The following is a 21,082-nucleotide window of genomic DNA, read 5'->3' as shown; positions in this document are numbered from 1 at the left end:
GAAATGTACGTTAGAGTCTGCTGGTTTAGTCTACAAATATGTGTTTATAGAAATAGGGGGAAACACAGTAGGGCTTTCCTCTGACATTTATTAAGACCATATGAAAGATATATTAATCTAAGGTCAACATTAAGAAAGCTATTCTGAGCTTATATGGATTGAAGCACAAACTGGGATATACAGCTACATTTTCACAAATTATTGTTTGACAAAGTAGACACACAGACTAATCGCTGTTTGATATATATGAATCTGAGAGATAATAAGAAAGATATAACAGTGATTATATTTTCTTTACCTACTATATGATATAAAGTAGCTCTGTCTCACTATTCTACTAGAGACGCTACAAGTTTGTGATCAAACGAGCGGCTGCAACGCATAGAGTCTGAGCTGTCTGATTTAGTGTAACAATGGAATGTGATAAGTTATTTAAATAGGTTACTGTGATCTGTAATAAATCTATAACAACTGGTATATATTTAGTACAGCAATTATAACCTAGCAATGATGCACTTATATGTACAAGTTCATTCAGCTGAATCTTATTGCTGGTTTAATAAACTGCTGAATCTCAGCAATGTTCGATATAAAGGGGACTTAGCTGTATTTATAAATGTGTTGAGACTTTGTAGGATATCAGGAACATCACTTAAATTAAAGCAGCTGATCTTTTCACTAGTTTTGAGACACTACACACTTTCCCCCTCCGTTGCTTGATAATAAGATACACAAAATAATCGCTGTTTAATAGACATACAACTGAATTATAATAGGAGAGAACAGTAGTTATACTGTCTACTTCATAATAACAAATGTAAACTCATGTTTTCCTATTAACCGGTAGAATTTAGGTATGTTATGTAATCTGACAGCTGTGGGACACACGATCAGAGCTGTCAGACTCTGTGTTGTATTAGAGTGTGATATGGTCTATTGTAACATGGGTTAATGAACATCTACACTATGTGTCACATCTATAGGATATATATATATATATATATATATATACACACACATACATGTACATCTCATCTATAGGATAGATATATATATATATATATATATATATATATATATATATATATATATATATATATATATCTATCTCCTGCCATTGGGGGACACTGCGAGACATTGGGGTATAGTAGTGGGCTCAGGAGTCTTGTCACTTTAACTGCTAAGTCTTTGGACTCCTCCCCTACTTAACCCCCCCTCTCCAGAGAGACCCTCAGGTTTTTTTAGTGACTTGGAGCTAAGGTCACTAGAGTATAGGCTCCTGTTAGTCTTTTAGGATGTCATGTTTTTATTTTTCTCCCTTTAGGTGCAGCGCGGGACTCCAGCCTAAGACCCAGGAGACCCAGTGAGTAGGATTCAGCTCTGCTCACTCTGGGTCCCAGCGCAGGTAAGAGAAGCCCTGGGCTCACTTACCTTACACCTTCTGCCGGCATTCTCCTTAGTATTAGGTAAGAAGGGGGCTGTGTGAAGGAGGGCATAGGGAAGCCCTCAGAAAAGCAGAACGGCCACAGTCTCTCCGTTATTAGCGGACAAGGGAGTGAAGCTGTGTCAGCCTCTCCTCCCGCGCCGCTGCAGATACTGGCAGTTCCCCGCTCGCCCCTATGGCAACGAGCAGTTAATAGGAAGGGGACACAGCGGCGCTCACACTCATCTAGAGGTGAGTTGGTCTGCTTTAGATGACACGCACTCCTGGACATTGTTTATTATATAGCGCGAGTCCAGCGCTTCATGGTGGCCATTTTGCGAGGTCTTGATGGGGCCTGAAGGCCGAGACAAGCAGGGTGGATCGAAACAACAGGAAGGGGAGGAGAGGTAATGATAACTTCCTTCCTCCCAGGCTGTTCTTCCCGCGCGCAGGACCCAGTCTACTTCGTGGATACACTGAAGGGAGCAGCCTGTCAGCGCTGGCCAGAACCTCTGCTTTGCCTCTCCTCTACTGACAGAGTTTTGATACCTGCTGTATTACAGGCTTGTATTCTAAAGTCTTTTGTGGAGGTTTATATTTGTTTTGTGAGTTATTTCTTGGTAAATTTTCACAGACAGTACTTTACAGGTTTTTGCATTAGGAGCTGTGCTTATAGTTTGAAGAGACTCCAGAGTTTGACAGTCTCCCTTTTGTCTGCATTTCTTTTTAATAATTATTTTAAGAAGCAGTACACAGGCTGAGAAGGGGACAGCTAAAAGCAAGGGTGACTCTGTGCCTTCTGCAATGTATTTTACCTGTGCAAAATGTAATATAAAACTTTCTGTTGGACACACAGACCGAAACGCCCTTTGCGCAGCTTGTACTGCGGAGGCTCATAGGCGAAACAGCTCAGGCCAGGAGGTATCCTCTGCAGTGGTGGAACCACCTTGGCTGCAATCCTTCTCTTCGGCTGTGGAAAAACTGACGACCATTATGCTGCGGGTAACAGAGGTACGTGAAACACTATCCCACTTACACTGGTAGGCAGTCAGTCTGACGAAAACGCTTCCACATCTCAGGCGGGGTCTACCCACAGGGAAGATAGGTTGTTAACTATTTCCCAGAGGGGTAAAAGAGCTATTACTGATACAGGTCTGGACCTAGATCAGTGCTCTGAGTTATCCTCGGCAGAGGAAGGTGAGGTAGATTTATACCCGTAAGGAGAGAGCCGTTATGACTCTGACTCAGTTTCCACTAGTGTGGATGGTTTAATTCTAGGAATCAGGCATACCTTAGGGTTTGCTGATCCTGAGCCCTCAGCGCCCACGGGTGTCTCACTATTTTTAAAGAGCTAAGGCTCAGTTAGCTATATTCCCCCTTTCTCCAGAGATGTTGGAGATTATTTCAGAAGCTTTGCTTAAGCCAAGTAGACAATTTATAATGCCGGGAAAATGTAAATCCATTTATCCTCTTCCACCTGAGGACACAGTAAAATGGGAGTCATTACCTAAGGTTGACACCCCGGTAGCCCGTCTAGCTTCATCCTCTGCTATTCTTGTCCAGGAACAGATAGCCCTTAAAGATTGCATGGATAGAAAGTGTGATTTAGCTCTTCGCTCAGCATACACTTCTGTGTGAAGCTTGTTTAGACCAAATATGGCTGTGGCCTGGGCTAACAAGGCTGTACAATTGTGGATGGAAGCTTTGATTAAGGGTCTAAGAATTATTACTCCTCGTATAGAACTCTTAAATCTTGCAGAGCATGTACTAGAGACCTCGGAGTATGTGGCAAATGCAGCCATGGATGCGGTGTCAGTGAATGCTAAGGCCTCTGCTCTTATTGTAGCGGCTTGTCGTAACCTATGGTTGCGTACATGGTCGGTTGATACAGACTCTAAGAGAGCATTAGAGTGTTTACCCTTTGATGGCTTAACCCTATTCGGGGCGGAGCTTGAAAGGGTCATTCAAGAGACTACGGGGGAAAAGGGCACTTCTCCAACAGGCCCGGGCAGGGTAGGTTTCGTTCCTTTCGGAGTTTTACCCGTGGGGGAGGTACCCTTAATAGAGGCCAGTACTCAGCATCAATGCCTTCTGCTAGTAGAGGCAGAGGAGGTAGAGGTGGGGCGAGAAGAGGTTCTTCTCACCCAGCAGAGAAGAGCTCAGGGTGACAGAGCTTCTCGGGGGGAGCGTCAGGTAGGAGCACGCTTTCTTCAGTTCAGAGATCAATGGTGGAAGTCCACAACAGATCTCTGGATTTAAGGGATTGTGTCCAGGGGCTATATTATAGACCTAGCTCTCTCCCCCCGTCACAGATTTTTCATCACCCCTCTCCCCTCTTGTCCACTCAGATGTGTTGCTCTTCATGAAGCTATTCAGAGGCTTCTAGCAGCGCAGGTTGTTAGTCAGTTTCCTCCTCTAGAAGGGGGTCAGAGTTTACTCGAGCCTTTTCTCCCAGGGGAAGGAGTCCTAGCTCTGCAGTAGAATTAAGACAGGCAGATTATTTGTCTGTCCACTCCCACAAATCTGTCCCTTGTCTGGTGGTTGTCCGAGGCCAATCTGGAGAAGGGCCAGTCCTTACAGTCCAGGTCTTGGACTCTAGTCTCTACAGATGCAGGTCTGTTGGGGTGGGGAGGAGTAACAGGAACCCTGAGGCTTCAGAGTCTCTGGTCTCCTCAGAAAGCCACTCTTCCTATAAATATTCTAGAACTCAGAGCAGTATACAATACTCTGATAGGAGCCCAGAAATTCCTAAGAGGAAAACCGCTTCAGTTTCAGTCCAGTTTGAACCCTCAGGTTCCACGCTATTGTACAAGAGCGCGGTTCTCAGATCTGCTATTGGTAGCAGGGGCTCCTCTATTCCGGCTTCCAATGCAGGCAGATCTTATGGTTCAGGGTCCATTCCTTTCCAAGGTTTAGATCAGCTGGCTTTGACGGCCTGGCGGTTGAAACCCTAATACTTAGAGCCAGGGGTTTCACTCAGGATGTTATAACTACCATGATTAGGGCCAGCAAGCCTTCTTTGGCCCGTGAAATTTTAGCCAGTCTTCTAGCTACTAACATAACTCTTAACTGAGTTATAGATAACAGGACTCCTCTGGAGCACACTGTGGAGGACAGTTGACAGAAGGAATTCTAACCATCTGTTTCCCTCAAAAAAAACACATTAATCCATATTAGCTTTCAGTGAGCCCACAGTGAGCCCAGTGTTTTTGCAGGAAACCATGTTGACATAAGTAATTTCTGACTTTTAGTTTTATCATGACATCATGACAATAACATATACAGGTCACATAAAATATAACATATATATACGACAGTATAAAGGTGTCATGGTATTTTTTTCATTTTCAATGCATGAAAGATAAAGTATCCATATTCAGCATTGCATAAAAGTAATTCAGCTGCGCAAATAAACTAGTTACCCATCAATGAAAAAGTCACCTGACTGTTCAGTCGGGTCTTATTGTCTTCAGTATTTCCAGTCACCCCATAGTACTGATTATTCTCACCCATGTAACAATGTTCACATGATCTATCAACCTTTGTAGTTATCTGTATCTGCACATTTCAGGAAGAATCACCAATCCCTTTGCTTGTCTCTGCAGCACCTCTCTGGTATACCTAAATGTCTTACTTACAGCATATTGACTATCGGTGAAAGAATAAGGGCTAGATTTACTAAATTGCGGGTTTGAAAGAGTGGAGATGTTGCCTATAGCAACCAATCAGTTTCTAACTGTCATTTTGTAGAATGCACTAAATAAATGACAGCTAGAATCTGATTGGTTGCTATAGGCAACATCACTTCTCCAAACCTGCAGTTTAGTATATATACCCCTAAGTATTAATGCAGCCCAAGAGAGACCTTTTCATCTTCTTTTCTATATATAAAGTAATGCATCTCCTTTAGTTACAGATAAAGCGTACAACATATATGGATGGACCTGAGACATGTTTGGAGTGTTTTCTGCTGTAGACTGTAACACATGTTTTCTAGCTGGAAAGAGGAAAAACTCTGTAACCTGAAAGGCTTCTTAGAGACTGTACACATCTCAGGATCCCATCAAATAAGCACAGTGACACCAGCCGTTATTTGGGAAAGTGATTGATGAATGCTGTAACTCTGTAACTTTGTTTGTATAGTAATAATATTCAGGAATATATGCAGAAGGATAAAGAGCATTTTTGTTCTCATGCCTTCATTATAAAAATGCAAACAGGGCTTTATCTAAGGCATCTGTTTCCAGAATGAAGGGTAATGTAGAGTCTGGATGAGCTAATACCAGTTTTATAGTGAAAACTTTCTTTAAAATGGCATTTCGAGCCTTCATGTTCATAGTGGTAATGGGAGCCACAGTTTTAGAGATATTCTGGACTAAGCACTGGTAAACCATTGAACCGCTTTGTCATCTTTTGAGGGGTCCATTTGTCAATGGTGTTGGTTTTGGCTGGAACTATAGTCAACCCTTATAAAATGATGAGACCAAGGAACTCTGAGGATTCTTGTTCGAAGGAATATATTTCCAATTTGATGAAGAGATTATGTTGTCAGAGACATAATAAAGCCATTTGGAAATATTTTCGCTGTTCTGAGTACACAAAAATGTCATCCAAGTAGACTAAAACAAATTGATTCATTAGATTTTTAAATATGTAATTTATGTTAAGGGTTGAATGGTGGCAAGGGCATTGCAAATGCCATGAGGCATGACACAATATTCACAATGATCGTATCTGGTGCAAAAAGCTGTTTTCCCGTCATCATCTGTAATTCAGACCAGGTTATAGGCCCTCCTAATATGGTAAATATAGTAATTACAAAAATAAAAATTAGTTTTTAACACTTTTCTCTTAGTAAGAAAAATAATAATTAAAGTGCATAACAGTTCTGCACTGTGATCAGCTTTATTGTTCAGTAATCAGTGGAGAGATGTAAAGTTTTTTTTTTGGGGGGGGGGGGGGGGTTTGGGCGTGGCTTGACCGGACATGGAGTAGGACGCTCAGCGTTTTGCTCTCCCTGAAATATCCGTGCAAAAATCCGTTTTCTCTGCACTTACCTGTAAAGTACAGGCATCCACTCGTTGATTAGGCTTCCTGGGGTGTCTGGAGCTTGGCTCTGGCTGTCCGGTTGGCGAGGAATACCTATATTGGGGGCTGTGGCGAGTGTAGGCGGTGGAGATCTCGACTGCCACAGGGCTGGGAAGTGGGTCTGGGACCTCTGACAGATGAGGACTGAACCTATATGCTTGACAGCGCCCAGGAGGCCACATCGTGCACCAGGTGTAGACAGGTTCCGATATAGATTTTGCATAGAGTATACTATTTCCCTTGCAGGTTGCTCCAGATGGGCGCCAGAACCGACTGTAACTGCCCAAAATGTGGAAGATGCTCCGCTAATTTCTGGCACCTACTCTGGGACTGTCCTGTGGTGGGGGACTTTTGGTCGCAGGTGGTGGATTGTATTCAGTGCTTGTAAATTATATATCCACCTCATTTCTGTAATGAGACCGGAAAATATTTCTGGACAATGGAAAGATGTACTGTTTTAAAATGTGACTGCCCATGACATTCCTCACAGATGCAGAGTCAATTAATATATATATATATATATATATATATATGAGGTGGATATATAATTTATGAGCACTAAGCCCTTTAGGTCTGAATGCAGATTTCGAGATAAAATGATTCTTATAACATCGTGAGTGAAAAGATGTCTATTTAAGTGCAAGATTGTATTTGTATATGACACAGTTCTTTTTGGTCATGATTATGTAAGTGTCATGTATTCATACATTGTTTTTCAAATTGCATCTTTCGCATACATTGTTGATGTTTTAAATTATCTAATTGTTTTTTATTTGGTATGTTTATTTCATGCAATATCCATGGGAGAAATGAAAACATATCGATGTACAGATACATGAAAGAAAACCTGTATTTTCTTTGAGTATCGCTACTCCGAGATCTTCAAAAAAGAATGTTGTTCATTTTGGAACAATAAAGATATTTGAAACCAAGCCATGTTTTCATTCTGCAGAGCCATGGACAATATCAGAAGTGCAGGAGTGCTGGTGATATGATGGGCGGAGATGTAAATAGAAGGATCCTTTATAAGGACACACTTTAACTGATATAGTTAGCCTTGATAAAGACCTGTGCTGCTTTGGGGTCGAAACGCGTTAGCAGATATGGACCCGGATCCCAACTTCCCTTTGACCAGTGGAGGACCTGAATTTGGAGTAATATCTTTCTGTGTGTCTCTACGTACGTTTGCCTATGGAAGTCTGGTACGAGTCCAATTCAGCAGTTGCATTGTCATTGGGCTTCATTTTTGGTTAAGTGTTTTTTCTGTTTTTATTCTATTAAACGTTGATGGTCATTAAGATAATACACTAGGTCCATCTGGTTTTTTTTTTATTTCATTTCCTCCGCAACACACATGTATGGAGGGGAGGAGTTAAAAGTTGAGAGCTGATGAAAAAACTTTATCTGGAAAGTCATATTGAAGGCGCATTATTTTCTGGATACCTGTAAGCACATACCCTAGAGGGGCAGAATGGAAATTCCATCACCTGATGTATGTTGAGTGACATTTGTACACAGAAATAAGGAGGGTGTAGGACTTATGGTAGTGGACTCAGTGTGTGTAAATTAATGAATGTATTACACTATTTTGTGTACATTATGTTCTTTTACATGTGAGTCCTGAGACATATTATGGGATTTCATTCATTTCAGGAGAAAACTAGATCCTAAATATCAAAATTCAAGTTGAATATTTTCCTATGCGCAGAGGAAAGAAAAGTACAAGTGTATGTATCACCTTTTTTATTGTTATATAGTTATTGGAATAAGAGTGGATATTCTAGATACCAACACAGCTGAATACCTTAGTGAATCGCCAAGTCAGGATTTTACAATTGATATATGTTATATCTAATCTACTGACATATAACATGGCTTAAACATTACAACATTGAAGAAATTTTTTAAAAAAGTGTTTCTCCTGTATGGATATTATGGTGATACAAAAAGAGAACTTGCATATGATATATATGCTACATTTAGAATCTCAAGGTAACTGTCTTGTTTTCATTTTTTATTAAAATAATTGCGACATTAAAGTGCGTATTCAATTGTTAACGCTGAAAAACGAGCGCTCAAAAAATATTACCGTTTATACGGTAATATTGCGCGCGAAAACTGTTAATACGGTAGTTTACTCGCGGAATTTCAGCTCGCCGCTCAGGGAGCGGAGAGCTGAAATTCCGCGAGTAATTACCGTATTAACGGTAAGATTTTTTGAGCGCTCGTTTGTTAGCGTTAACGCTAACAATTGAATACCCCCCTAAGAACATTTAAATGCTTTCTCTCCTGTGTGAATCCTCTGATGTGTTACAAGATTTGACTTTTGGGAAAAAAACTTGTTACATTCAGAGCATTTAAATGGTTTCTCTCCTGTGTGAATCCTCTGATGTGTTACAAGATTTGACTTGTGGGAAAAAAACTTGTTACATTCAGAGCATTCAAATGGTTTCGCCCCTGTGTGAATCCTCTGATGTTCTTCAAGAGTTGACTTTCGGACAAAATACTTGTTACATTCAGAGCATTTAAATAGTTTCTCTCCTGTGTGAATCCTCTGTGTTTCAAGAGTTGACTTTCGGGCAAAACACTTGCTGCATTCAGAGCATTTAAATGGTTTCACCCCTGTGTGAATCCTCTGATGTGTTTCAAGAGATGACTTTTGGGCAAAACACTTGCTGCATTCAGAGCATTTAAATGGTTTCTCTCCTGTGTGAATCATCTGATGTTTTACATGTTTTGACTTTCGGGCAAAACACTTGTTACATTCAGAGCATTTAAATGGTTTCTTTCCTGTGTGAATAATCTGATGTTCGCCAATAGATGACCTCTGGGCAAAACACTTGTTGCATTCAGAGCATTTAAATGGTTTCTCTCCTGTGTGAATAATCTGATGTTCTTGAAGAGATGACTTTTGGGCAAAACACTTGCTACATTCAGAGCATTTAAATGGTTTACCTCATGTGTGAATAATCTGATGTTCTACAAGACTTAACTTTTGGGTAAAACACTTATAATATTATATGTCACCACCTATGCACCAGCTTTTCTCACAAATATCCCCTCTGCACACCAGCTTCTTCACGTCACACCCTGTGCACCAGCTTTATTCACATGTGCCATCCCCTATGCACCACCTTTACTCACAAATATCACTCATGTGCACCAGCTTTTCTAACACATATTACCCCCTGCACCCGAGTTTTTCTCATACGTCACCCCCTGCATGCCAGATCTTCTCACATGTCACCCCTATGCAGCAGCTTTTGTTTCACTTGCCACCTCCTGCGCACAAGCATTCTTCTCATATCAGCCCCTGTGCACCAGCTTTTCTTACACTTGCATCCCCCCTTGAACCAGATTACCTCTGACATTGCCCTATGCACACCAGATTTTCTCACATCACCCCTGCTCAATATTTTTCCCACACATTCTATCTGCTGTGCACCAGCTTTCTTAGCACATGCCATCCACAGCACACCAGCTTTACTATCACTTGCCCCCCCCCCCCCCTCCCCCCTGTCAGCCATAGTTTTTCTCATGTGCTCTCCACTGGCCACTTTCTTAGTCCTTGTGAATACTGAGCATCTCATCACATTGTTCCTCATTTTATATTAATATTCCCTGGACCCCATCTCATCAGATTTCATCACTCAGCTCCCAATCTGTATTTACCCCCTGACCTTACCCTTCACAAGCAAGTTAAAATACCGACAGCGAATAGTGAAAATGCTGATAGTCAAAATGCTGGCATTAAAATGACAATGCGACCCGTCGGCAGTAAACTGTGAAAATAAATAGATAAATGTTTTTTTTTTAAAATAGGGTAAATGTAAAGTAAATGTATTTAAAGGAAATAGAGCAGGGTGCTTATTTATATAATAATGCATTAATTTTGAAGGTATTGATTTGCAATGTATTATGCTAGGTGACAAAATGTGTATTCAGTGACTGTCTGAGACAGGTATTCTCATGTTAATTAGACCCTTTTCATCTCAGTGGCCAACACGTCTGTTTAGCCTGTATACACAACAGGGGATCGTTGCCGTCCTGTCTGGTGTGGGTTTTTAGCCTGCATCTCAGACCCTTGTTTGAATAATGAAAGCAGCAAGTGTAATTATTGTTAACTTTGCATGGCATGTAAATCCATGTTTTGGAGAAACATATTGCATCCTGATACTAAAAATAACTCAGACGTGTTGGGGCCAGGGAGGATCAGGGGTTGGCGTCTCCCCTTGCTGACATGTGTGTCAGAATGTGTATAAAAAGCGAGCTGTTTGAGCATGTAATGTATCATTCCATCTGTACCTTTCTGGATATCGCTAGTACCTTTAACTAGTGGCTGTAACTGTCCTTATTAGGTCACTTGAGCTAATAAACATCACTTGCTTCAAGAACCTGCTTGACAACTTCCTCCCTGCTGTAAATTCCTGTGACCTACAGATTAGACCCAAATCTAATCCATTATCCGGCTGTTCGCAGGTTAGACCCAGCTCCTAGTACCACCAATCTGCCCGCTACCCATCAGCTCTGGCCAGTGTGAAAGGCCAGGGGGAACCATCCACAGCAACCTTGATCTGAAGGCAAGAGGTCAGGGGTACCAGTCCAGGTGCACAGCAAGGGGGTACACTAGCAGCGACAGTTACCCAGAAGGAATGCGGTGCTGGATGCTGGTAAGGAATCCAGTGGAGGCAACATTGTAAGCCCCTTCTACTGTGGTTAGAGGGCGCATTTGGAAGAAGGAAAGGGAATGGTGGCAAATTAAGCCCAGCCGGTTCCCTGCAACTACAGAAAGGGTGGCACAGGCAGTCCATCCTGTCACAGTACTATATAACTGACTTGTGTATAATGAGCATCACCTTGTTATGTGCATACTGTGGTTTGACTGAGAATTTAATGCAGGTGATATTATAATCACAGAGTGTTACCTACTGAAAATAAAGTTTCTCTGAGTTCCATATATTTCTGTACACTGGATGTCATATGACAAGCTAATCTGTATAGTAATTATAGTATAAGTATCACTAAATATGTTCTATACTATAATTTCTCAATGTGTAAGGTTGCATAGTATGTTGTGCCATTGTGTGAATTTCTGAAGCATTATTGCCCATTAAATGATATTGTGATACAGAGCATAACCCTCTATGAATACAGTGACCCTAAGTAGTGTGACACAAGGTACAGCTCTTGTGGGATACAGTGACATTTACATCATTCTATGCCAAGTGTCATACAACACCAGCTGCTTCTCGCCACTATGATTCATCAAGGAACGCATTCTGAGCGCAAACCCGCCTTTAGTATTAAACACACGGATTTCGGCTTTACGCGCTCCCAGATTCATCAAGGCACTTATCTAAAGATATGTGCGCAAATGAATTCGGGTCTAGGTCTGCTGTGTTGTACTACGCAAGACACTGCAGGATACGTCCAATACCTATGTGGATTATAAATATACATAAGAAAAAATATTAAATGAATGTCGCCTGGTAATAACAGGCATTAGTGATAAAACAGTTACATAAGTGTTGCTTTTTATAAAAAATTTTCATCCATAAAAAACATTTATTAGGATGATATTAATGTCTGCTGACTATAAAATACATTGTTACAGCTGCTCCTGATTGCAGACATGTTAGAGCATGCACACGCTACTGACATGAGTACTGATCAGGACTTAGACTAGACCTGTAACTGGAGTAAGAGATACGGCAGAAGAACAAATGACTTCTAGACACCCAGAGCTTAGTGAGGACGAGGCTGCGTGGGCTTGAGCTTGGCACACCCTTACTGTAAATTCACTCCGGCAGAGAGCCCTTCCCCCGCCCCGTTCACTCCCCGAAATCATGGGCTGTAGTAAGTGTCTGTTCAAAGACAGAGCGGACAGGGCTGCGCTTACTGGCGTATGGGCTGCTCTGAAGATACGTAGATTGATTCTGCGTACAATACGCTCAAAATCAGCAGATACGTGCCTGGATTAATCAGGCCCTATATATGAAATACAAATTTAAGTAGAGTGTGATAATGCAACAAATAGTAACAGGAACCACACAAGATTATGGGGTATATTTAACAGAGATGAAGAGACAAAATACTACCGTAAATGCTGGCAAAAGGCTCATTAACCACTGTCTATTATCTAACAAAGAGGTTTCCTAATTGCCAGCGCTTACCGCTTTCTCCATAGACCTCTATGGGGACAGCGGCATGTGGCAGTTATTAAGCTTGGAGAAGCTTTACATCCCGGGATGGGGTGACTGTTACATTGTGATCCAGCTGAAGCTTCTCCCGCTGTGCTGGATCACTGACAGGTAATGGTGTTATGTGCATGCGTATAGCAGCAGCATTTGGCTGCCAGTGAAGAAGAAATAAGCTGGGGGATCTTCCTCAGGTCTCCCAGAGCAGCCCCAGCATGGTAAATTGCAGCAGTATTCAGCGGTACATAATGATTGTAACAGCATTGTAGTAATAGACCCTTATATTGCAATAAAAATACAATGTGATTATTAGGAACCCCTCCAGCTGCCACAACACAACCCGGAGTCTACTCTGCCAATCAGGTGTTCACTGGAGCCCCTGATGGTGGGGACAGACTGGGCTGCAGACTGACAGAGGGTCGTGAAGTGTGTACCGGCTGGGGAGAACCCAGGCCAGCGGAGTGAGGTCCACGCAGAGGTCAAGGGCCGGCAGCAGGTTGCAGTTCCAGTAAACAAGCCGGGGTCAAGGGTCACAGGCAAAACAGGAGAATTGGTAAACAGGCCAGAAGTCAGGGTCACGGGATACACAAGCGAAGTCCAAATCCAAGCCAAGGGTCATACACGGAAGATCAGTAGAAGTTTAATAGACAGGAACAGGAACAAGGCAGGTCAGCAGACTGGGTAGCAGAAGCTATAACCGGCAATGAGGCAGCAGAACTCATTGCCTTAAATATCAGTGGCCACCAATCAGAGCCTAGTTCTGAATCAGACACAGCCCCCTGCCTAATTAATGAGCAGATTAATCAGCCCGCAGGCTAGAGGATCCAGTGAGCGCATGCTTCCTCTCATTGCCGGGACGCAGCGCTGAAGCGTCTAACCGTTGCCCCGGGTCATGGCCGGAAGTGATGTCCCGGTCGCCATAGCGACGGCCAGGACGCAGGTGAGTGAGTTGCGGCGGCTGGGCACCGCCGCGGCTCGTAACAGTACCCCCCCTTGAGGTTTTCCAGGTTTTCTTGGGAATCTCCTGAAGAACTCCTTCAACTGTTTAGGGGCATGGAGTTGTCTCCGCGGAACCCAAGACCGCTCTTCTAACCAGCGGTTCCTCCACTGTACCAGGAAGTGGACCTGCCCTTGCACTTTTTTAGAATCCAGGATCCTTTGAACCACGTATCCTAGTGGTTTGCTTGAATTTCCCCCAGGCACACTTGAAGACTGAATTTGACTAGGATATAGTACCGGCTTCAACAGTGAACAATGAAATGTGTTGGGGATTCTTAACGAGCCCGGAATTTTTAACCTGAATGCAACGGAATTGACTTGCTTGGTTATGGAAAATGGCCCGATGAACTTAGGGCCCAACTTCTTGCAAGGCTGCCTGAGCCTGATATTTTTTGTAGACAGCCATACTTGCTGGTCCACCTTGAGGGAGCAGATGGTACGGTGGCGGTCCGAATTTTGTTTTGCAAGAAATGAGGCTTGTCTCAAAGACGACTGTACTTTCTTCCAGATATCTCTGAGGTCCCTGGCAGTGGAGCGGATCTCCTGGATACCAGCGGACTTGAGTGAGTACAAGGAGTTGGATCTGGGGTGAAAGCCATCATTGCAAAAAAACGTCGATGTTTTGATGGATGAGTGACATGAGTTATTACAAGCAAATTCCGCCCAGGGTAACAAGGAGGACCAGTTATCATGGAATTCTGACATATAACATCACAAAAATTGCTCTAAGGACTGGTTAACCCTTTCAGTTTGCCCATTTGACTGAGGATGGTATGCGGATGATAAACTGATTTTAATTCCAAGCAGGGTACAGAAGGATTTCCAGAATTGTGCAATGAATTGTGAACCACGATCAGAAACGATATCAGAAGGAAGTCCATGAAGACGGAAAATATGCTGGATGAAGAGAATGGCTAGATCTCGGGCGGTAGGAAGTTGGGTTAGTGGAATGAAATGTGCCATATTGCTGAAGCGGTCTACCCCGACCCAAATGGTATTGTGTCCCGCAGACGGTGGTAAATCAACGATAAAGTCCATGGACAAATGTGTCCAAGGTTTTGCAGGAGCGGCCAACGGAACCAACTGACCTACCGGGCGAGTCCTGGGAACTTTGTTCCTGGCACAAATTTCACAAGACAGGACGTGACTTTTGACGTCAGCAGACAAGGATGGCCACCATACAGTACGAGAAAGGATTTCTAATGTCTTGAAAACTCCCGGATGTCCAGCAGTCTGATTATTGTGTGCTTCGGCAATGACTGCCTTCCTTAGATGAACTGGGACAAACAAGCACCCTACTGGAGTATTATCAGGAGCTAATTTCTGAAACCTTTGTAATGTACAGCTTAGGTCTTGGGTTAACCCAGCATGGATCATAGATAAGGGAACAATAGGTTCTGGACTAGTAACCGGGGCATGATGTGCATGGTCTGCCCGGACATTTTTAGAACCTGGACGGTAAGTGATTACAAAGTTAAACCGGGTGAAGAACAGCGACCAACGAGCCTGTCGGTGGTTCAGTCGTGTGGCCGACTGTATATACTGCAGATTCTTATGATCCGTTATAACGGAGATCTGATGTGTAGCTCCTTCCAACCAATGTTGCCATTCCTCAAAGGCCCATTTGATTGCTAACAGTTCTCGGTTTCCCACATCATAGTTGGTTTCCGCTGAAGAGAACTGACGGGAAAAATAGGCACATGGATGTAGGCGGTGAGTATGGGGATCCTTTTGTGATAAGATGGCTCCAGCACCGACGTCAGAGGCATCAACTTTCAGAACAAACGGTACCTTAGGATCTGGATGTCTAAGGACCTGAGAAGACACAAAGGCTTCCTTCAGAGTTTTAAATGCAGATATTGCCTGTGGTGACCAATCAGCTGGATCACTTCCCTTGTGGGTCAAAGTGACGATAGAGGCCACGATATCAGCAAAGCCGCCAATAAATCTCCTGTAGTAATTGGCGAATCCCAAGAATCTATGGACCGCCTTGAGGTTATTCGGTTGTACCCAATCAAGGATTGCTTGGACCTTGGTTGGGTCCATGGAGAAACCTTCTGAGGAGATTATATAACCTAGGAAGGATACCTTCTGGACCTCAAACTCGCATTTCTTGAGTTTAGCGTAGAGATGGTGTTCCCGTAATTTCTGTAAGACTTGTCTGACATGACCCTGGTGTACTGACAATGATTCTGATTATATGAGGATGTCGTCCAGGTAGACAACAACGAAGTGTCCCAGAAACTCACGTAACACCTCACTAATCAAATCCTGGAATACTGCAGGGGCATTACTAAGGCCAAACGGCATGACCAGATATTCGTAGTGGCCCGAGAGCGTGTTGAATGCCGTCTTCCACTCACCTGCTCTAATACGTATGAGGTTACAGGCACCACGAAGATCAATTTTTGTGAAGATAGTTGCACCTCTTAGTTGGTCAAAAAGTACGGAGATGAGAGGAAGTGGATAGGTGTTTTTAACCATAATGAGATTCAGCCCTCGGTAGTCGATACAGGGTCTGAGTCCACCGTCCTTCTTGGATACAAAAAAGCACCCTGCTGCTACTGGGGACTTGGATGGCCTGATGAAGCCTTTCTCCAGGTTTTCGTCAATGTATTCCTGCATGGATTTGGTCTCTGGACCGGAGAGAGAGTACAGGCGTCCCTTGGGTAATTTAGAACCCGGAATGAGCTCGATGGCACAGTTGAACTCCCGGTGTGGTGGTAGAGTATCAGCAGCCTTTTTGGAGAAAACATCCCAGAACCCATGATACTGTTAAGGAAGTTGCTCCGGAATAGGCTGAATCATACGCAAAGGCAGTGTCAAGCAAGACTGTGTACAATAAGAGCTCCACTGGACAATTTCTCCTTTTACCCAATCCATGACAGGGTTATGGCGGGATAGCCAGGGGTGGCCCAAAATCAGAGGAACTGACGGACATTGGATAAGGAAGAAGACTATGGATTCCGAGTGGAGAGCTCCAATGTTCAATTGTAGTAGCGGGGTCTCCCAGGTAATCTTGCCTCCTGGCAATGGACTACCATCTAAGCCACATACCCTAATGGCAGATTTGAGTTTGATCCGTGGAATTCCAGCAGAGCGGGCAAACTCGATGTCAAGGAAGTTGCCTGCAGCTCCACTGTCAATGAAGGGCGACAAGCTCACAGAACCAGCACTGGACGTGAGTTGAGCAGGAATTAATACAGCATTTTTTCGGGAAAACACTTTGTAGACCTAGGTGAATTTTCCCCTCATTCCCTAGGCATGCTCTTTTCCCGGCTTATTAGGGCAGGAACGGGAGAAGTGGCCTTTAGTGCCACAGTAGAGACATAGACCTTGTGATCGTCTCCTGTCTCTTTCCTCAGGAGAGAGACGATACGCTCCTAATTACATAGGCTCCTCATCATCCGTGGAAACAGGAATCAGGGCAGACTGAGGAGATGCCTCCTTTTCAGATTTCCGCTCTTTAATTCTCCTGTCAAATTTAATGGAGAGGTGCATCAGATCCTCCAGTGAGGTAGGAGACGGATATTGCACTAAGGAGTCTTTAAATTGTTCCGACAGGCCGAGACGGAACTGACTGCGTAAAGCAGGGTCATTCCATCCACTGTCAGGTGACCATCTACGAAATTCATCGCAGGATTCCTCTGCTGACCGCCGGCCTTGTTTCAAGGCCAGTAGATGAGCTTCAGCGGAGGCCATTCGATCCGGGTCATCATATAATAGACCTAATGCCTCAAAGAAAGCTTCAACGGACTGCATGGCAGGACTGGTCTACGGCAAAAAAAAGGCCCAGGACTGGGGGTCACGTGTAGGAGGGAAATGATAATCCCGATTTTTTGTTGCTCTGAACCGGAGGAGCGGGGTCTCAACCGGAAATAGAGCTTGCAGCTCTCCCTGAAATTCCGAAACAGGGATCTATTTCCAGAGAACCGATCCGGCAAATTCATCTTAGGTTCACAGGTGGAACTCGGAGTGGGTTGTGAGGTTTTCGAGGCTTCTTCTTGAATGGACATACGCTCAGACAATCCCTGGATCATTTGGTACAGGGACTCCACATGGCCTGCTAGGGCTTGCGCCGAAGACGGGGAAGTTCTGCTTCCATCTATCTCAACTTCGTCTCCGGAACGTCTGTTTATGGCCGGTTATAATGTTAGGAACCCCTCCAGCCGGCACAACACAACCCGGAGTCTACTCTGTCAATCAGGTGTTCACTGGAGCCCCTGATGGTGGGGACAGACTGGGCTGCAGACTGACAGAGGGTCATGAAGTGTGTACCGGCTGGGGAGAACCCAGGCCAGCGAAGTGAGGTCCACGCAGAGGTCGAGGGCCGGCAGCAGGTTGCAGTTCCAGTAAACAAGCCGGGGTCAAGGGTCACAGGCAAAACAGGAGAATTGGTAAACAGGCCAGAAGTCAGGGTCACGGGATACACAAGCGAATTCCAAATCCAAGCCAAGGGTCATACACGGGAGATCAGTAGAAGTTCAATAGACAGGAACAGGAACAAGGCAGGTCAGCAGACTGGGTAGCAGAAGCTATAACCGGCAATAAGGCAGCAGACCTCATTGCCTTAAATATCAGTGGCCACCAATCAGAGCCTAGCTCTGAATCGGACATAGCCCCCTGCCTAATTAATAAGCAGATTGATCAGCCCGCAGGCTAGAGGATTCATTGAGCGCATGCGCCCGGCTTCCTCTCATTGCTGAAGCGTCTAACCGTTGCCCCGGCAACAGCCGGGTCATGGCCGGAGGTGACGTCCCAGTCGCCATAGCGACGGCCGGGACACAGGTGAGTGAGTCTCGGCGGCTGGGCACCGCCGCGGCTCGTAACAGTGATCAGCTGTATCTGTTACTATAGTATATTGATATTGAGTTCTACAGACCAGCAGCCTCTGTCCCTTTCCAGGCACTACCCACAATGCTCTACCTTATTGTTTAAGCCTTCACATGTGCTGCGAGACTTCCCTGCATAAGATGCGTAAGTCAGCTGCCCCCATTCTGATAAGATTAGAATCAGCTGGCTGGGGGACTGCAGGTGATATCTTGGTGGGCCGCTAGCAACCTGCGGACCATCTGTTACCCACTGCTGGTTTAAGCCCTTCAGAATTTTCAGCACAGTGGCTAAGTGGTTAGCACTTCTGCCTTACAGCACTGGGGTCATGAGTTCAATTCCCGACCATGGCCTTATCTGTGAGGAGTTTGTATGTTTTCCCTGTGTTTGCGTGGGTTTCCTCCCACACTCCAAAAACATACTGGTAGGTTAATTGGCTTGCATCAAATTGACCCTAGTCTGTGAGTGTATGTTAGGAAATTTAGACTGTAAGCTCCAATGGGGCAGCGACTGATGTTAGTGAGTTCTCTGTACAGAGCTGCGGAATTAGGGGCGCTATATAAATAGATGATGAGGATATGCACTTAAATTAACAAAGGTACAATAACAAACAGGGACAGAGAATTAGTCAGACCCTATATGGGAAAAACTGCACCTTACTGACACATAATTGCTCACGGCCCACTAGCACTTAGAAAGACAGTAAGTTACACTGAAGATGTAGCATGTAGAGGTGGAAACACCAGCAGATAAGACTGTCTGCTGTGGGTGCTCAACTCCTGGTTGAAGATACGTGCTGATGGGAAACCTTATTAGTGTGTTAGAATGAAAAAACACACTAGGCTGATAGTGGGAATAGCAGGGGGACAAACATCATGGGGTACCCCCAAAAAAGCACAAGTCTATGACAGGCTCAGCTAGTGACACTAAAGCAGGGAATCTTGTAGCTTGGGTTCCCCCTGCCATAATGCCTGTTCACCAAGGCCTGAAATCCCTAGGGTACAGAGAAAAATATGGGCCCCCTCCCATAGAAAACCAGTCCTGTGCTGAAATATATCTGGGTTGGTGGGTGGATCCTCAGGGAAGACGGTATTTCAACAGAAACTCAAAAGTGTTATAGACGACTTTAAGATGGAAATCACCTCTCTTGGATCCAGAACCAACGACCTTGAGAATAAGACAGATGAGCGGTGTCGCTCACAGACTATTACTGATATGGAAACAGCAACAATCCATATAGGATAAGGAGGGATCTAAACCAGGTCCAGGAGAAATGATCTTTATGAGGCAGTGAGTGGGCTACACACAGCGAGCCTCCCACCAACCAAAATCCCAGAGACATTATAGTCCATTTGCATTACTATAAAACAAAACAAAAAATGATGGTGGTCATCCATGACCACGCTTTCTGTGACTTTAAAGGACAAAATATCCCAAGATCTGACATCTTTAAAAATTCAAGTGACATGAACTGCAGGGGATCACCAACATCCTATGAGCTCAGTACTACAAATATAAATGGTGCTTCACTTTCTAACTCTTCAGGTGCTAACAGACACCAAGGGCTAGATTTACTAAGCTGCGGGTTTGAAAAAGTGGGGATGTTGCCAATAGCAACCAATCAGATTCTAGCTTTCATTTATTTAGTACCTTCTACAAAATGAAAGCTAGAATCTGATTGGTTGCTATAGGTAACATCCCCACTTTTTCAAACCCGCAGCTTAGTAAATCTAGCCCCAAGCCTCTTTATACTAACTTAGTAGATCAAGGTCCAATCATTATGTCCAAACTGGGAATCCTTCCTGAATCCCAGGCGAGCAGCCTTCACCAAGGATCTTCATCAAGTAGACCTAAAAGATGCCACAGCCTTAATGGTATAAAGTCAGATGCAGAACTTGAAACACCCCACTTATTGTGCACAACTTGGTTCCTCCGCTCTCATCTAGGACTCATTTTGTTTAACATGAGACGTGTTCTTATAAAATGATCCTGCTTCACCAGTGCAAGCAAGGATCTGCTATACAGTTCATAACTGCACAAAGGTCTAATATTGTCATCTGCCCTTCAATACGAATGGACAAACTCTGGCAGTGTGCCTATCCTAGACTCAGTGACGCTTTCCTCTGAAGCCACGTGGGCCACTTCTCACAGCTGTCGGAGACCTCAAAAATGTTATAACATTGGCCTAATGTTGTAATAGGTGTAGCCTTTGTTGTGTTTCCCATTGTTTGTTTTCCATCACAGATTGACCCCTATCACCCGATGAAATGTATTGGTCTACATCACTCTTCTGCAGCTTGGACTTTTGTTCTTCAAGTTGTAAAAATGTTTACAAAATATTTATTTGTTATGTGCCTTCCCTTTAACTGACAAAAGACAAAACAAGGTGACAGGGTTTGTGCAATTCTCCTGGATAGATCACCCTAGAGCAGCGGTTCTTAACCTTTTTAGTGACCGGGTCCCAAGTGAATCTCAAAATACGTTCTCGCACCCCCTTGAAAAATGTGTTGTTTTCTTTGTTAGGAAACTGAATTTATTGCAAAAC

At 43.9% G+C, this 21,082-nt stretch overlaps 1 pseudogene; it reads right to left on the bottom strand.

Moving 5' to 3' along the window:
* Positions 1 to 8,700: 8,700 nt before the first annotated feature.
* The window catches only part of LOC142150656 (uncharacterized), a 60,192-nt pseudogene continuing 47,810 nt past the window's right edge, over positions 8,701 to 21,082 (bottom strand).

This window comes from Mixophyes fleayi, chromosome 4 (assembly GCF_038048845.1).
Source record: "Mixophyes fleayi isolate aMixFle1 chromosome 4, aMixFle1.hap1, whole genome shotgun sequence".
NCBI classification, from domain to species: Eukaryota; Metazoa; Chordata; class Amphibia; order Anura; family Limnodynastidae; genus Mixophyes; species Mixophyes fleayi.
Note: the sequence above shows the minus strand (reverse complement) of the source record. Positions and strands in the feature narration are given on the sequence as shown.